The sequence below is a fragment of the Sapajus apella genome, unplaced genomic scaffold, assembly GCF_009761245.1.
Source record: "Sapajus apella isolate SASKATOON/1434 unplaced genomic scaffold, GSC_monkey_1.0 scaffold33, whole genome shotgun sequence".
In the NCBI taxonomy this organism is placed as follows: Eukaryota; Metazoa; Chordata; class Mammalia; order Primates; family Cebidae; genus Sapajus; species Sapajus apella.
The window spans coordinates 9027468-9035477 of NW_022436973.1; the positions used below are offsets into that span (position 1 = coordinate 9027468).

Here is an 8010-nt window from a genome sequence, read left to right on the forward strand (position 1 = left end):
TGAGAGATGGCAAAGGATGAGATCAGGTAGTTGGCTGTGGGGTAGAGAGAAGGGGATGGATTTGAGAGCTCTTTTGATGATAAAGTGGGTAGTTACTGGGGGAAGGGCAGTGCCAGCCAGTCAATGAAATGAAGCACACAAGATGTAGTGGAAAAAGATAAGGGTGCCTACATCCACCTCTTCTGTTTACCATTGTACCAGATGTCTAGCCAATGCAGTCGAGTAGGAAAAAAAAAAGGTGTCAGGATTGGAAAATAAGGAACAAAATTGTCGTTACTCACCATGATATGATTGTATACATGGTTAATACAAAACAATTTATAGACAAGAGTTCATCAATGCTATAAAAATAGATTAATCTACTAAAATCAATTCATTTCTATACATCTGCCACAGATATCTAAAAATGAAAATTAAAAAAAATTATTAATTTCTTTTGAGACAGGGTCTTGCTCTGTTACCCAGGCTAGAGTACAGTGGCATGACCTCGGCTCACTGCAACCTCTGCCTCCTGAGTTCAAGTGATTCTCCTGCCTCAGCCTCCCTAGTAGCTGGGACTACAGGTGTGCACCACCACACCCAGCTAATTTTTTATATTTTTGGTAGAGATGGGGTTTCACCATGTTCGTCAGGCTGGTCTCCAACTCCTGACCTCATGATCTGCCTGCCTTGATCTCCCAAAGTGCTGAGGTTATAGGCATGAGCCACTGTGCCCAGCCTATGTATAAAGGTCCTAAACATATTTTATAACATTTATTTCCTTTTTTTTTTTTTTTTTAGACGGAGTTTCGCTCTTGTTACCCAGGCTGGAGTGCAATGGCGCGATCTCGGCTCACCGCAACCTCCGCCTCCTGGGTTCAGGCAATTCTCCTGCCTCAGCCTCCTGAGTAGCTGGGATTACAGGCACGTGCCACCATGCCCAGCTAATTTTTTGTAGTTTTAGTAGAGACGGGGTTTTACCATGTTGACCAGGATGGTCTTGATCTCTTGACCTCGTGATCCACCCGCCTCGGCCTCCCAAAGTGCTGGGATTACAGGCGTGAGCCACCGCGCCTGGCCGTTACATTTATTTCTAAGTGATTTTTTTTTTTTTGAGACAGATTCTCATTCTGTCACCAGGCTGGAGTGCAGTGGTGCAATCTCAGCTCACTGCAACCTCCATCTTCTGGGTTGAAGCAATTCTCCTGTCTCAGCCAACATGGTGAAACCCCATCTCTACCAAAAATATAAAAATTAGCCGGGTGATCGATAAGAAACTTCGGAACCTGGAGAAGAAAAAGGGTAAGCTTGATGATTACCAGGAACGAGTGAACAAAGGGGAAAGGCTTAATCAAGATCAGCTGGATGCCGTTTCTAAGTACCAGGAAGTCACAAATAATTTGGAGTTTGCAAAAGAATTACAGAGGAGCTTCATGGTACTAAGTCAAGATATTCAGAAAACAATAAAGAAGACAGCACGTTGGGAGCAGCTGATGAGAGAAGAAGCTGAACAGAAATGTTTAAAAACTGTACTTGAGCTGCAGAATGTTTTGGACAAACCAGGAGATGATGAAGTGCGAACTGACCGGAAACAAGGTTTGAATGGAGTGCCAATATTGTCTGAAGAGGAATTGTCACTGTTGGATGAATTCTGTAAGTTAGTAGACCCTGAATGGGACATGAGCTTGAGGTCGAATGAACAGTATGAACATGCCTCCATTCACCTGTGGGACCTGCTGGAAGGGAAGGAAAAATCTGTATGTGGAACCACCTATAAAGTTCTAAAGGAAATTGTTGAGCGTGTTTTTCAGTCAAACTACTTTGACAGCACCCACAACCACCAGAATGGGTTGTGTGAGGAAGAAGAGGCAGCCTTAGCACCTACAGTTGAAAACCAGGTAGCTGAAGCTGAACCTGAGCCAGCAGAAGAGTACACTGAGCAAAATGAAGTTGAATCAACAGAGTATGTAAGTAGACAGTTCATGGCAGAAACACAGTTCACCAGTGGTGAAAAGGAGCAGGTAGATGAGTGGAGAGTTGAAACAGTTGAGGTGGTAAATTCACTCCAGCAGCAACCTCAGGCTGCATCCCCTTCAGTACCAGAGCCCCACTCTTTGACTCCCGTGGCTCAAGCAGATCCCCTTGTGAGAAGACAGTGAGTACAAGACCTTATGGCACAGATGCAGAGTCCCTATAATTTCATACAGGATTCAATGCTGGATTTTGAAAACCAGACACTTGATCCTGCCATTGTATCTGCACAGCCTATGAATCCAGCACAAAACATGGACATGCCCCAGCTGGTTTGCCCTCCAGTTCATTCTGAATCTAGGCTTGCTCAGCCTACTCAAGTTCCTGTACAACCAGAAGCCACACAGGTTCCTTTGGTGTCATCCACAAGTGAGGGGTATACAGCGTCTCAACCCCTGTACCAGCCTTCTCATGCTACAGAGCAACGACCACAGAAGGAACCAATCGATCAGATTCAGGCAACAATCTCTTTAAATACAGACCAGACCACAGCATCATCATCCCTTCCTGCTGCTTCTCAGCCTCAAGTATTTCAGGCTGGGACAAGCAAACATTTACATAGCAGTGGAATCAATGTAAATGCAGCTCCATTCCAATCCATGCAAACAGTGTTCAATATGAATGCCCTAGTTCCTCCTGTTAATGAACCAGAAACTTTAAAACAGCAAAATCAGTACCAGGCCAGTTATAACCAGAGCTTTTCTAGTCAGCCTCACCAAGGAGAACAGAGCTTCAGCAAGAACAGCTTCAAACAGTGGTGGGCACATACCATGGTTCCCCGGACCAGTCCCATCAAGTGACTGGTAACCACCAGCAGCCTCCTCAGCAGAACACTGGATTTCCATGTAGCAGTGAGCCCTATTACAATAGCCGTGGTGTGTCTCGTGGAGGTTCCCGTGGTTCTAGAGGCTTGATGAATGGATACCGGAACCCTGCCAATGGATTCAGAGGAGGATATGATGGTTACCACCCTTCATTCTCTAACATTCCAAACAGTGGTTATACACAGTCTCAGTTCAGTGCTCCCCGGATTACTCTGGCTATCAACGGGATGGATATCAGCAGAATTTCAAGTGAAGCTCTGGGCAGAGTGGACCACGGGGAGCCCCACGAGGTTGCGGAGGTCCCCCAAGACCCAACAGAGGGATGCCGCAAATGAACACTCAGCAAGTGAATTAATCTGATTCACAGGATTATGTTTAATCGCCAAAAACACACTGGCCAGTGTACCATAATATGTTACCAGAAGAGTTATTATCTATTTGTTCCCCCTTTCAGGAAACTTATTGTAAAGGGACTGTTTTTATCCCATAAAGACAGGAGTACAGTTGTCAGCTTTATATTACCTGGATATGGAAGGAAACTATTTTTACTCTGCATGTTCTGTCCTAAGCGTCATCTTGAGCCTTGCACGTGATACTCAGATTCCTCACCCTTGCTTAGGAGTAAAACAATATACTTTACAGGGTGATAATAATCTCCATAGTTATTTGAAGTGGCTTGAAAAAGGCAAGATTGACTTTTTGACATTGGATAAAATCTACAGATCAGCCCTCGAGTTATTCAGCAGTAACTGACAAACTAAAATATTTCCCTAGAAAGGAATATGAAAGGAGTGGAGTGTGGTTTGGCAGAACAACTGCATTTCACAGCTTTTCCAGTAAAACTGGAGCACTGAACGTTTAGATGCATACCAGATTATGCATGGGTCCTAATCACACATATAAGGCTGGCTACCAGCTTTGACACAGCACTGTTCATGTGGCGAAACAACTGTGGTTTAAAAACACACATAAAATGCTTTTTAACAGCTGATATTGTATAAGACAAAGCCAAGATGCAAAATTAGGGTTTGATTGGCACTTCTTGAAAAATATGCAACAAATATGGGATGTAATCTGGATGGCCGCTTCTGTACTTAATGTGAAATATTTAGATACCTTTTTGAATACTTAACAGTTTCTTTGAGACAATGACTTTTGTAAGGATTGGTACTATCTATCATTCCTTATGACATGTACATTGTCTGTCACTAATCCTTGGATTTTGCTGTATTGTCACCTAAATTGGTACAGGTACTGATGAAAATCTCTAGTGGATAATCATAACACTCTTGGTCACATGTTTTTCCTTCAGCTTGAAAGCTTTTTTTAAAAGGAAAAGATATCAAATGCCTGCTGCTACCACCCTTTTAAATGGCTATCTTTTGAAAGGCACCAGTATGTGTTTTAGATTAATTTCCCTGTTTCAGGGAAATGACAGACAGTAGTTTCAGTTCTGATGGTATAAGCAAAAGAAATAAAACATGTTTATAAAAGTTGTATCTTGAAACACTGGTGTTCAACAGCTAGCAGCTTATGTGATTCACCCCATGCCATGTTAGTGTCACAAATTTTATGGTTATCTCCAGCAACATTTCTCTAGTACTTGCACTTATCTTTTGTCTAATTTAACCTTAACTGAATTCTCCTTTTCTCCTGGAAGCGTTTATATTCAAAGTGATGATTCCTTCCCTTAGATGCATAGGGAGAGTCTCTAAATTTGATGGAAATGGACACTTGAGTAGTAACTTAGCCTTATGTACTCTGTTGGAATTTGTGCTAGCAGTTTGAGCACTAGTTCTGTGTGCCTATGAACTTAATGCTGCTTATTGTCTCATTCTGACTTCATGGAGAATTAATCCCACCTTTAAGCAAAGGCTACTAAGTTAATGGTATTTTCTGTGCAAAAATTAAATTTTATTTTCAGCATTTAGCCAAGGAATTTTTCCAGTAGGTGCTCAGCTATTTAAAAACAAAACTATTCTCAAACATTCATCATTAGACAACTGGAGTTTTTGTTGGTTTTGTAACCTACCAAAACGGATAGGCTGTTGAACATTCCACATTAAAAAGTTTTGTAGGGTGGTGGGAAATGGGGAATCTTCAATGTTTATTTTAAAATAAAATAAAATAAGTTCTTGACTTAAAAAAAAAAATTAGCTGGGTGTGGTGGCTCGCATTTGTAATCCCAGCTACTTGGGAGGCTGAGGCAGGAGAATTGCTTGAACCTGGGAGGCGGAGGTTGCAGTGAGTCAAGATTGCATCATTGTACTCCAGCCTGAGTGACAAGAGCAAGACTCGATCTCAAAAAAAAAGAAAATAGCCGGGAGCAGTGGCTCAAGCCTGTAATCCCAGCACTTTGGGAGGCCGAGGCGGGTGGATCACGAGGTCAAGAGATCGAGACCATCCAGGTCAACATGATGAAACCCCGTCTCTACTAAAAATACAAAACATTAGCTGGGCATGGTGGTGCGTGCCTGTAATCCCAGCTACTCAGGAGGCTGAGGCAGGAGAATTGCCTGAACCCAGGAGGCGGAGGTTGTGGTGAACCGAGATCGCGCCATTGCACTCCAGCCTGGGTAGCAAGAGTGAAACTCCATCTCAAAAAAAGAAAATAGACTATCTACATAAATGGAGAAAAAATATATATATACCATACTTTGTTAATGAATTAGAATATTCAATTAGGTAAAGATGTTGATTCTCACCCAAAATAATTTATATATGAATACAATTTCGGTAAAAATTCCAAAAATGCTTTTTCCTGTAGAACTTGACAGATGATTCCAAAATTATATGGATGAGTAAACATCTAAGACAGTCAAGATGCTCTTAAAGAACAAGGTGTGGGGACTTCTCTTACCAGGTAAGAGAAGTCAAGATTTATTATGAAGCTCTAGGTAATTTTGACAGTGTAGAATTAGCATAGATCAAGGCATCCGAATAGAGAATAGGCATAGACACAGATTGGAGTGTTCATGGACACTTAATCAGTGATGGAGATGGCACTGCAGGTCACTGGGGGAAGGACGCACTGTTTATTAAGTGTTGTTGGGACAATTGCTTAGTATAGAAAAAAAAGATAGGATTTCTACCTCACACCACATACATGTTTGAATTATAAAACTTTAAGACATTATAGGAGAGGGCTAGGTGCAGTGGCTCATGCCTGTAATAGCAGCACTTTGGGAGGTCAAGGCGGGTGGATCATTTGAGGTCAGGAGTTCAAGACCAGCCTGGACCAACACGGTGAAATCCCCGTCTCTACTGAAAATACGAAATTAGGCAGGTGTGGTGGTGTGCACCTGTAATCATGAGAATCGCTTGATCCCAGGAGGTGCATGTTGCAGTGAACTGAGATCGCACCACTGCACTCCAGCCTGGGTGACAGAGGGACACTGCCTCAAAAAAAAAAGGAACAGAAAGAAAAAAAAAAAGAAAAGGAAAGTGTAGCCCAGGAGTTTGAAACTAGCCTGAGCAACATAGTGAGACCCTGTGTCTTTAAAAAAAAAAAAAAAAAGCAAAGGAATTATTAAGACAAAAATCCAAAATCACTGTTGTGGTAACTCCAGGGGTGGGAAGAAGGAGCATGTGATTCAGCAGCGAAGCAGGGCTGTGTGCAGTGACTCAGGCCTGTAATCCCAACACTTTGGGAGGCCAAGACAAGAGGATCCCTCAAAGCCAGGAGTTCAATACCAGCCTGGGCAACAAAGTGAGATCCCGTCTCTACAAAAAATAAAATAAATTAGCTGAGTATGCTGGCACATGCCTGTAATGCCAGCTCCTTGGGAGCCTGGGGTGGGAAGATTGCTTGAGTTCAGGAGTTTGAGGCTGCCATGGGCTATGACTATGTCACCCCACTCCAGCCTGGATGACAGAATGAGACTCTGTCTCTTTAAAAAAGAGTTCTGGGGCGAGGCAGTGTTTTATTCCATGGATCCATGGATCAACTGGATGTAAGTGGCCACAGCAGCCATAAGTGTGAGGTAGAGAGCAGAGTAAGTGGAAAAAAAACCCACCAACCCTTGAACGTGCTGTACGAGAAGGAACCATGGGAGGAGAGTCGGGAGAGTTTAAGGCCAGAGCAGGAGGTATGTAGTGGGGAGGTGGGTTGGGATGCAGGCTGAGGCACAAGACATTCTGACAGGTTCCCTGATGACCTTGGCTGGAACAGTTTCAGCGGAGACCTGGGGCTGGAGGCCACACAGCTGAGAACTGGAGGGAGAAGATGAAGAGCAGACTGAGAATGCAGACATCTCTGAAAAAGCTTGAGAAGGAGAGAAAGGAGACAGGAGTGTGAGGGGAGGGCATTGGGAGGATTGAGGGCAAGGGTGGGGGTGGCATGAGGGGTGGAGGAATTCCCAGATAGATATTAAAAAGGTCTTCAAGGCCAGGCGCAATGGCTTACGCCTGTAATCCAACCACCGTGGGAGGCCAAGGCAGGTGGATCACTTGAGGTCAGGAGTTTGAGACCAGCTGACCAACATGGTGAAACCCCATCTCTACTAAAAATACAAAATTAGCCAGGCATAGTGGTGCACACCTGTAATTCCAGCTACTTGGGAGAGTGAGGCAGGAGAATTGCTTGAACCCGGGAGGTGGAGGTTGCAGTGAGCTGAGGTCACACCATTGCACTCCAGCCTGGGCAACAAGAGTTAAACTCTGTCTCAAAAACAGAAAAAAAAAAAAAAAATTAGCCGGGTGTGGTGGTGAGTGCCTGTAGTCCCAGCTACTCGGGAAGCTGAAGCAGGAGAATCGCTTAAACCCATGAGGCGGAGGTTACAGTGAGCCTAGATGATGCCACTGCACTCCAGCCTGGGCAAAAGAGTGAGACTCCATCTCAAAAAAAAAAAAGGAAAATTTCAAGGGAAAAAAAGCATTTAAAAAAAAAACACATAACTATAAAAATAATATAAATTACAAAACAACTATTTACATAGCATTTACAATTATTAGCCATAAGTAATCTAGAGATGATTAAAGTGTACAGGGAATATGCGTAGGTTATATGCCAATACTACCTCTTTCTTTTTTTTTTTTGAGATGGACTTTTGCTCTTGTTGCCCAGGCTGGAGTGCCATAGCGCAATCTTGGCTCACTGCAACCACTGCCTTCCGGGTTCAAGCGATTCTCCTGTCTCAACCTTCCCAGTAGCTGGGCTTACAGGTGCCTGCCACCA

At 43.4% G+C, this 8010-nt stretch overlaps 1 pseudogene across 1 annotated transcript in view; it reads left to right on the forward strand.

Annotated features, from left to right (window-relative positions):
- Nucleotides 1–4341, forward strand: part of LOC116562601 — a 32960-nt pseudogene extending 28619 nt beyond the window's left edge. The window contains exon 2 of the transcript XR_004274040.1: nucleotides 1238–4341. The product of XR_004274040.1 is annotated as a caprin-1 pseudogene (transcript). The remainder of the gene's footprint in view (nucleotides 1–1237) is intronic.
- Nucleotides 4342–8010: the final 3669 nt, after the last annotated feature.